This window comes from Palaemon carinicauda, chromosome 32 (genome assembly GCF_036898095.1).
Source record: "Palaemon carinicauda isolate YSFRI2023 chromosome 32, ASM3689809v2, whole genome shotgun sequence".
Lineage (NCBI taxonomy): Eukaryota > Metazoa > Arthropoda > Malacostraca > Decapoda > Palaemonidae > Palaemon > Palaemon carinicauda.
This window is the reverse complement of record NC_090756.1, coordinates 63,017,223-63,028,155: the sequence shown is the minus strand read 5'-3', so window position 1 is coordinate 63,028,155 and position 10,933 is coordinate 63,017,223. Positions and strand designations below refer to the sequence as shown.

Below are 10,933 nucleotides of genomic sequence, written 5' to 3'. Positions count from 1 at the left end.
ATCTTATACATTTGTGTCCAGTTAACGTTTAAGAAGTTCCCTTGCTATTCTTGTGAGAGCCAAAAAAAGAAAGATGTCTGGTCTACTTGGGTAGTTTTTATGAAAGTAATGATTAATGTTTACTCTATTAATCACTTGAATAAAAATTATAGTCATCTATTTACTCAAAGATACTGTAATTTATTTTTTTATATAATTTTCTACGAAATGGTTCTTAAATCTTCAAACAATAGCATTAAAAAAAATCTCTTCAAAACTGAAGTTTTTTTATATTTATATTTCTCACATTTCTTTAATTTGACTTCTTAATCTATTTCTTAGTTAAACCTCAAGCTCTCTAGAGGAGAATGGATAGGAAAATAGAAAAGGATAAAAAACGAAGAGATATAATTTGATTCAAACCAGTAGACATTTAAAGAATATTGATATGTTCCAGAACTCTCTAGTATTTATGTATGAAGGATAAATTTCAAATATGATAATATAGGTTTTTATTTTATTTTACTAAAGTTATTTATCCAAAGTTCATCACTGTTTGGCTTTTGAAGTTTTTATAATCTTCATAAATATTATTTTTATTCCAGTCCATGTTACAAATATTGGTTTTCTTCGGGGATTTTATTTTCCAAATAGATAAATTTACAGTATAACAGAACCTTAACATGAAAAGGAAAAATATTTCAAAATCATTTCGGCAAAGTCGATGCCATTAATTGCTTATACATTATGAAATCAATAAACAGGATCAAATAATGCTAAAATAAACTTCATGATCCAAAGGTTACTTTCAAAATAACGTTCACTAACCAATTAATATTCAGGAACACGACTGCATACATCAATATGTATACACGAACACATACAAAAATGAATTCTCATTAATGTGAATAATTTGCTCTAAATGAAGACACGCAAGTCTCCATAATTCATCCAAGCCATTAAAAAATAGCAATATTCTTCGCAAGATGATCACGGCTTTGAAAAATTCACCTAATCTCTTTTATCAATGAATATATGAATGTGGATATTCCATTTTTATCTGTGGTATTTTCTTACAAAGCAGTAAAATAATGATGGTTAATGTCAGCCTGGAGTAACTGACTATCTGGCCGTGAGGGCGTGGAATCTGAAGACAAAGACACCGAGGATTATGAGACACAAGAAGGACTGGCAGTGAACATTTGTACTCTCGACTCCTTGCATGGCTTATAGGTGCTCGCCTGTTGGCAGGTGGATACAGAGAATGAGAGTGAGAGATGAGGGGTCCTTAAACTAATTCAATTAAAATTCAAGTTTATTAGGTTTTCAAAAAATAAGCAAAATAAGATTAAGCTCTATTTGAAGGTTTCAGTATTTGTTTAGATGTTTTATCATCAAATAAACATTCAAATACGGCAGATCTTATGTCTGTTTGATGTTTTTAGATTAAGAAAGCGATGATATTGTTTTAGGTAATTTCTGTATATGTTATTCCAATGAAGATTCAAGTTCAAATCGAAATGTTTTGTATTTGTATAGACTTTTTAATAATCAATTCAATATAGAAATAGGAGAGACCTTATTTCTATTTCATAGTACAGCTATGAAATTATAGATTAAATATCTGTATAGAAATGCAACATGCCTAAATTAAACAATACGATGACGCACCTAGATGAAATTAAATTTGGCTAATCCTTACAGCACAAAATACGACCTTAGAACAATTGGAAACACCATCTTGCTCACATATATGAACAATTACTATACACTCTATTCGTTATCTTCACTTTACAACTTCAAGAGAGCCAATGTATATTGGTCGAAATATAGTGATTTATTCATATTTCCTTTTTTTCTTTTATGGGCATTTTTGAAGAAACCTGTTAAAATGTTCGATTACAGTTATAATTAAGACACACACACACACACACACACACATATATATATATATATATATATATATATATATATATATATATATATATATATATATATATATTATATATACATATATATATGTATATATATATATATGTATATATATATATATATATATATATATATATATATATATACATATATATATGTATATATATATATATATATATATATATATATATATAGAGAGAGAGAGAGAGAGAGAGAGAGAGAGAGAGAGAGAGAGAGAGAGAGAGAGAGAGAGAGAGAGAGAGAGAGAGAGAGAGAGAGAGAGAGAATAAAAACATAGCTATTTGGTTGTAATGGACTCCTTGATTTTAGATCAAATCTCTATTAAATTAAGTCTATGACTGACTTGATCTCTTGTGTCTCTCGAGATTAAAGGTAAAGAGGATAGAAAATGTTGCTTGGGAGAGATAGAAATGTTAATACAGAATGAGAAGGATTTAATTTCGATTGGGGCTTTTTTCTTCTTTTTAATATTTCAAAAAAATATTTCTCTAATACTTTTTAATTAGCCAAAATTATTCTTTAGAGCTTTTTTGATATTTCGAAGTTAATTTCTTGATACTTCTTAATAATTGAAAAATAATTTTCTAATACTTTATGATACTTCAACATTAATCTCTTAATACTTTTTCACAATTCATGCCAAAGGGTTCAATACTTGTTGATATTCCAAAACTATCTTTTAATACTCTGAATACTTCGTGACTAATTTTAATACTTTTTAGTACTTAAAAACTATTCTTTCTATACTTTTTGATGTTTCAAAACAGTTTTATAAATTTTATGTTTTTTTAAATACTTAAAAACCACTTTTTGATAGTTTTTTAATACTTCAAATTTTATTTCTAGGACTTTTCTAATACTTCAAACCCAATTCTTTATATTTTTAATATTTCAAAACTTATTTTCAGAACTTATTAATAGTTTGAAGCTAATTTTCTAATATGTTTAATTCCTGGAAACTATTATTCTTTAAGGCATTTTGGTGTTACGATGTCAAGACTTTTTTATTTTTTTGTATAATTTTTTCAATTCTCACGAATGATTATCCAATTGCAGATTAATAAATAGAATCTTCTTTAGCTTTTCAACAGGATGCAAACTCTCTTATAAGATGTCCTGTTGTTTTGAATTGCCAATTGTAATCAATAAGAAAAAACTTTTGTTCTTTCTCTTCATTGGAGGTCAGTGATATTCACCACAAAAATAGTTTTAGTGAAAGTTATCTGTTATGCAAACATTGATGACCATATACAGCATACATGTACAGCTTTAAACTGTAATGCTACAAATAATCAAGTATCGAGTTCTTGGATACAAGTTCTACTTTTTCCTTCCAACTAAGAGTAAAACCTACTTATAATTAAGTGCTAATCATCATTCTCATGTAACCAGCATACACAGAGGAGAGAAATATTAAAGCTTCAATTGTTGTGGCTCCCATGAATCTTACCATTGAGAATGTAAACACTGAGGGAGGTATAGTTGCCAGAATCCCCTATGGTGGCCCTAGTGACGACCAGACGAGACGTCTGGTGTGCTTGTCCGTGACGACGCTGATGCCACCTCATGAGCTGTAATTTATGAGCGTCGTGCCTCTGTACCAATACATGTATTGAGGAGGCTCTGGGCTTCCCGTGACCGAGTAGGTGAGGTTGATGTTGCTTTCACTCACCATGTGGATCTCCCGGGGACCCCTGATGTGGGCTTCGGCCTCTGAAATTTAATATTTCCAATGATATATTTCTCATTTTTATTTTGGCAATAAACTTCTAATGTTATCAAGTAATGAAGTCTATATGCAATGCTAGCTAAAATGATGTTGACTTTCAATATACACTAAACTTAAGTCTATTGTTACATCTTTGTAACAATAGATTTGAGTTTAGTGTATATAGAAAGCCCAAGAATATCTCACTATATGTCCATCACTACTTGAATCAAAGCAACAAGTTAAGAAATCAGTATTTACTTCGATGTTTTTAAAAGCATTTCGAGTCTGCAGCTCTAAATATATTGAAGATGAAATAAATGAGACTAGAACAATAGGTAAAAAACTGAAGTACTCTGAAATTGTGTGAGACGATGCACTAGGAACAGTGAAAAAGACCTTTTTCGGTAATGATTACAGGAAGAACTACAATACACAAAATTTACTTGTACTGCCTTTTAGTAATTCTTTTAAAGAAATTCCCCAACTGTTTACAAATTTCAATGTAAATGTAGCATTTCAGAGTAGCAATACACAAAAATAGAAAATCCTTAATAAAGCCTTCTCCTTATATTGCCAAGGAATGTGAATATCCTGTTCAATACAATTCATGTGAAAAATTCTATATTGGTCAAAGTGGTAAGTAATTAGAAAAGAGAATTGAAAAACATAAGAACAGTGTCAGATATGCTTAAGATAATAATGTACTCCTTGCCCACGTTAGATATAAAAATCTCACTATTAATTGTTCATTTTCAAAGAAATTGGTTCATTCAAATAACTTATTGGAAAGAAGAATAATAGAGTCCAGTTTCATAAAAGAAACCTTTGAAAACAACTTGAATATTGGACATAGAATATATAAAGTCGATGCCTATATACGTAACGAGATTTGCAAGTTATATAAAAAAACTTTAACCACTAATGTAAAACTGAATGTACTGTGAATAATCAACGTTCCTCTGAAATTAATATTAGGACCTAAGGTACCATCCATTGATGGGTACAATTATTTCATATAGTATTCATAAGTACTTTGGCACTATTTATTGTTATGTTAGATATACAGTAAGTACTGATATATACGTAATTGTATATTTATGGTAATAGGGTTATATGTGCATAACTATATATGCATGTTAGTCATGTGTAAAAACATGTATATGTAAGTCTATGTATGTGTCTGTATATGTATACCTGCGTGTGTACATGTATGTTTATATCTATGTATATATTTATGCATGTGTATTTATATAAATGCCTGTATGTTAATGTCTATATATATATATATATATATATATATATATATATATATATATATATATATATATACATATATTTATATATACTATACATATATGAATATATATATATATATATATATATATATATATATATATATATATATATATATATATATATATATATATATGTATATATATATATGTTCATATAAATATATATGTATATATATACATATATATATATATATATATATATATATATATTATATATATATATATACAGCATATATATATATATATATATATATATATATATATATATATATATTATATATATATATATATATATATACATATATAGATAGATAGGCTTTATATACATGTAATTTTGCTTATATATTATATGGATAAGGGTACCATTAATGATATGAAGAAATTGTATTGAAAGTCAAAACAAGAATTTACTGGTCACCAGAAATAATATTTTTTGGCAGGTGTCTAATGAGGTTTGATCTCCGCCCAGTAAACACCTGATAACAGCGCAGGTAACTGATATGAGAATGTCATTGTTCTATAAGTCTCAATATGTATGTTCGTACGTTTACTGTACCTATAGAATGTAATGAAACCTCGTTAAATAAATCAGTCCTCTTAAGAGGTATCGTGAAACTAGACGGGACTTAATTTTACATTTCCTATTTTCATTTTCCTTGTGGTTCTTTATATATATATATTATATATATATATATATATATATATATATATATATATATATATATATATTTTTATATACATATATATATATGTATATATATATATATATATATATATATATATATATATATATATATATATATATATATATGTATATTTACATATATATACATATATACATACACATATTTATACATACACACACACACACACACACATATATATATATATATATATATATATATATATATATATATATATATATATATATATATATATAACATATATATACATATATATACATATATATATCTACTTTTATATATATATATATATATATATATATACATATATATATTCATATATATTTGTATATATATATATATATATATATATATATATATATATATATATATATATATATATATATATATATATATATATATATATATATATATATGTATATATATATCATCATCATCATCATCTCCTCCTACGCCTATTGATGCAAAGCGCCTCGGTTAGATTTCGCCAGTTGTCTCTGTCTTAGCTTTTAATTCAATACTTCTCCTTTCATCATCTCCTACTTCGCGTGTTATAGTCCCAAGTCATGTGGGTCGGGATCTCCCAATTCTTCTAGTGCCTTGTGGAGCCCAGTTATTTATCACAAAAATAGCTTTATACTTTTTGAGAATTTCTGACTGTTGTTTTTCAAAGCCCCTGTTTGTTATTGAATGTGGTCATAATAGATACTTTCTTATCGCCGGTTCTTTTTTTTTTCAATATTATTAGTTGATTTCGGGAAACAATTGTGTAACTTTCATAGGATAAATGCTTGGGTAGAATAAAAAGCATTATTTGCGTGATAAATTTGGTCATTAGAGAAAATTTATGACCTTAAATTGCTGGTCAAGCTCACTTTCATAAGAATCAAATGGTCAGAGGCTTCCCTTTTTTTGTGAACTATTCTCTCTTGGGGAGTGCAAAGAAAATGCCAAACCATCTCTATTTACCTCTCATCATGATCTCATCCACATATGGTACTCGAGTAATCTCTTTTATAGTTCCATTTCTAATCCTGTCCTGCCATTTAACTCCCAGTATCCTTCTGAGGGCTTTATTCTCAAATCTACTAAATGTATTGGAGATACCATGACTCATGTCCATATAGTAACATCGATCTCAATAAACTGATATATAGTCTGATTTTTATATGATATTTTATGCAATTTGATTTCCAAATTTTAATTAACTAGCCATTGTCTGATTTTTTTTCTTCAATCTTTTACTAAACTCTAATTCTAAAGACCCTCTACTGGAGATCATTGTTCCTAAATACTTAAATGATTCTACCTCATTAATCCTTCCTCCTTCCAATGATATTCCATCTTCCATTGCATACTCCATTCTCAAAATCTTTGTCTTTCTTCTATTTATCTTCATCCCCACCTCGTGTGATATTTCATGCATTCTTGTAAGTGTCACTCCGTGGTCACCAATGTGACGAGCCGAGAGAGGAGTTGTGAACTTAAAGGCAGGATGCAATAGACTGAGTTATATATTAAGGAACACTTCTTTATATACAAATCGGCAAGGCAACTGAACTTTGTCTGTCCCTCGAACATGCCATGTCCTGTTGCCTTGCCGATTTGTATATAAAGAAGTGTTCCTTAATATATAACTCAGTCTATTGCATCCTGCCTTTAAGTTCACAACTCCTCTCTCGGCTCGTCACATAAGCAAGCATTACAAAACCTGTGGTGTTCTGCTAAGAAGGACATCATCATCAGCATACTCTAGATCTGCTAAATTCCTTTCACAAATCAAGCCCAAACCTTCTCCACTATCTCTGACTGTTCTACACATTACAAAGTCCAAGAAGAGAATAAACAACCTAGGTGACAATTTATTCCCTTGAAGTACTCTACAGTTCACTGGAAACTTACTTGATAAGAATCCATTAACATTAACTCTTTTATTGCTAGGCTCAATAACAGACTTAATGAAATTTACATATTTAAGAGGAATTCCATAATAACACAGGGTTCTCCCAAAAATTGGCCGGTGCACACTATCAAAGGCTTTTTCATAGTCCACAAATACCATCAAAAGCGGATTTCTATATTCCACGCATTACTGTACAACTTGTCTCAAAATGAAAATTTGGTCGGTGCAAATACTACCTTTTCTAAATCATATTCAGCTTACCATCAATCTTTCTCCCCAGTCTCTTAATCAGTCAGGTCTCCCTATATAGCTATTTTCACCAGTACTCCTAACTCCCTTTATTATTATTATTATTATTATTATTATTATTATTATTATTATTATTATTATTATTATTATTATTATTATTATTATTATTATTTGCTAAGCTACAATTCTAGCTGGAAAAGCAGGATGTTATAAGCCCAGGTGCCCCAACAGGGAAAAGAGCTCAGTGAGGAAAGGAAGCAAGGAAAAAGAAAATATCTCAAAAACAGTAACAATATTACAATAAATATTTCCTATATAAACTTTAAAAACAAGTGGAAGAGAAAAAAGACAGAATAGTGTGCACGAGTGTACCCTCGAGCAAGAGAACTCTAACCCAATACAGTGGAAGTCCATGGTAGAGAGGTTATGGCACTACCCAAGGCTAGAGAACAATAATTCGATTTTGGAGTGTCCTTCTCCTAGAAGAGTTGCTTATCATAGCTAAAGAGTCTCTTGTACCCGTACAAAGAGCAAAGTGGCCACTGAACAATTACAGTGCAGCAGTTTAACACCTTAGGAGAAGAATTGTTTGGTAATCTCGGTGTTGTCAGATGTATAAGGACAGAAGAGAATATGTAAAAAATAGGCCAGACTATTTAATGGATATGTAGGCAAAGGGAAAGTGAACCGTAACCAGAGAGAAGGATCCAAGATAGCCCTGTCTAGCCAGTCATAGGACCCCTTATCTCTCTAGCAGTAGTATCTGAACGGATGGCTGGTGCCCTCCCCAACCTACTACTGCTAATAACATTCAATAGATTTTGCCTCTTCATGTGATATTCTACAAAATAATTTTGTAAGTAGTCTGGGAGTCACTTCATCTTCGGCCAGTATCATCTCGGCAGTTATTCTATCATATCCAGGGGCTTTCCATCTCTTTAGTTTTTTTAAGGATAGCTTCGACTTCTAACACACTGAATTCATCGATGGACACATCAAGGTCTTCATCACCTTCAGGTATATCAATCAAATTGTTCCCTTCATAAGTCCTTTTCATAACTTCGCAAAAGTGTTCCATCCAACGTTGTCTTTCTTCATCTTCTATTGCTATAACAGAGCCATCTCTCTTTTTGATGGGTATATGCTTCTTCTTCTTTTCCCCAGTCGAGATTTCATTAATAATTTTATGAGAAATTCTCAGACCATAGCCACTTCCTGAATTCATAGCTTTGTCGGCCTCATCTGCTTTACTGTCTAAATACTCTTCCCAGTCATTCCTGGCTTTTCTTTTGACCTTGCTGTCATTACTGTAATATATATATATATATATATATATATATATATATATATATATATATATATATATATATATATATATATATATGTGTGTGTGTGTGTGTGTGTGTGTGTGAGTGTGTGTGTGTGTGTGTGTGTGTTTGTACATATATCTTTCCTATTACGCTGAGCGGCATTGCCAAACGAATGCACTCTACCTGTCCTGTCCCTCGGGTAGATTGAAGAAGAATAGTCACTTACTGATGAGAGGGGCTACCCCGAGAAGTACAATCGAAAACCACAATCTCTCACATATTACCTAAACTGCCGAGTTGTACTTAGGAAAATGGGAGGGGTTGGGAAGGGTTGAATCTGTTTGTGTGCGTTTGTTGCGTATGTGTGTATATCTATACGGATATTTATCCCTCATTTTATGACTGGTCGCGTACACTAGTAAAGTATAAAAGTGGATCCTAAAACAAATCCTTCACTTATGAAGTTCTATTATAATTTTATTATAACCTTGACCAATAAAATATAAACTTGCAAGTCCAAATGGCAACAACAAAAACAATTTATTCAAATTAGAGCACTTAAAGATTTCCGAGTCTCAAAAATACAGCGAAAGTTGCATATGGGAAACTCAAATCTCTATTTCTCCTTTATTCCTTGAATTTGGCGACAATGCGTTACCTGTAATGAGAAATAATAGCTGGAAAATAAACTCGGCTGGAATAACGTGATTCCAGGGTGATTGGGTCAGTTATTTGGTTAGAGTTTCTGGTTTACAGGCTGTTCAGCATCAAGGGGATTTTACTTAGAGAATCTGTGGATGAGATTTTTTTTTTATCTCTCTCTCTCTCTCTCTCTCTCTCTCTCTCTCTCTCTCTCTCTCTCTCTCTCTCTCTCTCTCTCTCTCTGTTTGGAATATACTCTAATCCAAAGATTTTAACTTTCCTCTCATGGATTGGAAAGAACGGATAGTAGATAGAGGTTGTATATATACATATAAAAAAGAGAGTAATAGTAGCGCAGAAGATAAGAGGCAACTTGAAAAGCTTCAAGATATGGTATTAGAACTTAATATGCAACAAATTAACCACATCCCAACAAGAAAGGAAAATGCCCTAGATTTAGTATTTGTGAATGAGGTGAATTATGTTAAAGAAATAATAGTGTATAACACGGTAATTTCAGACCACAACGTCATAGAATTAATAGTCCATTCCAAAGCAAGTGAACGCAGAGATAAACTAAGCACAAAACAATGAGAAGGATATGGAAAATATAATTTTCATAGTAAGAATATAAAAGGGTCAGTAATAAATGAAGAATTGAACAAAGATTGGAAAAATGTATTTGCAAGTGACAATATACAGGTAAATAAGGATATACTGTTCAAATTACTAGGGAAAATTGTTGAAAAATGTGTACCCCCCCCCCCAAAAAAAAAGAAAAAAAAAAACATCAGACATGCATACCAAGAGACAGAAGGATCTTATATCAGAAAATTAGAAAGTGGAAGAAAATCTTGCAAAAGAAAAAAGTGTATGGAAGAGGATGAAAATAAAAAGTAAGATGGAAAATGCAAAACAAAAGATTATACAATCAAAAGAAAATGTAAAAAGGGACTTAGAAAAAAGGACACTTCAATATATCAAAACAAAACCCAAACTACTTTACTCCTAATCAAAAAAGATGAATAAAGGGAGATTAGAAATAGGCCCTCTAAGAATTAAAGGACGGTTAACGAATAAAAAAAAAGGAAACATAAAACATATTAGCAGAAAAATATAAGCTAGAATTTACGCCAAGAATTGCAAATGAGAATAATGAAACAGAAATGAGAGAAGAAATTATTGAA

The 10,933-nt window shown here is 30.3% G+C and overlaps 1 pseudogene; it reads right to left on the bottom strand.

Moving 5' to 3' along the window:
- Positions 1-1,101: 1,101 nt before the first annotated feature.
- Positions 1,102-10,933, bottom strand: part of LOC137625631 (platelet-derived growth factor receptor beta-like) — a 16,722-nt pseudogene continuing 6,890 nt past the window's right edge.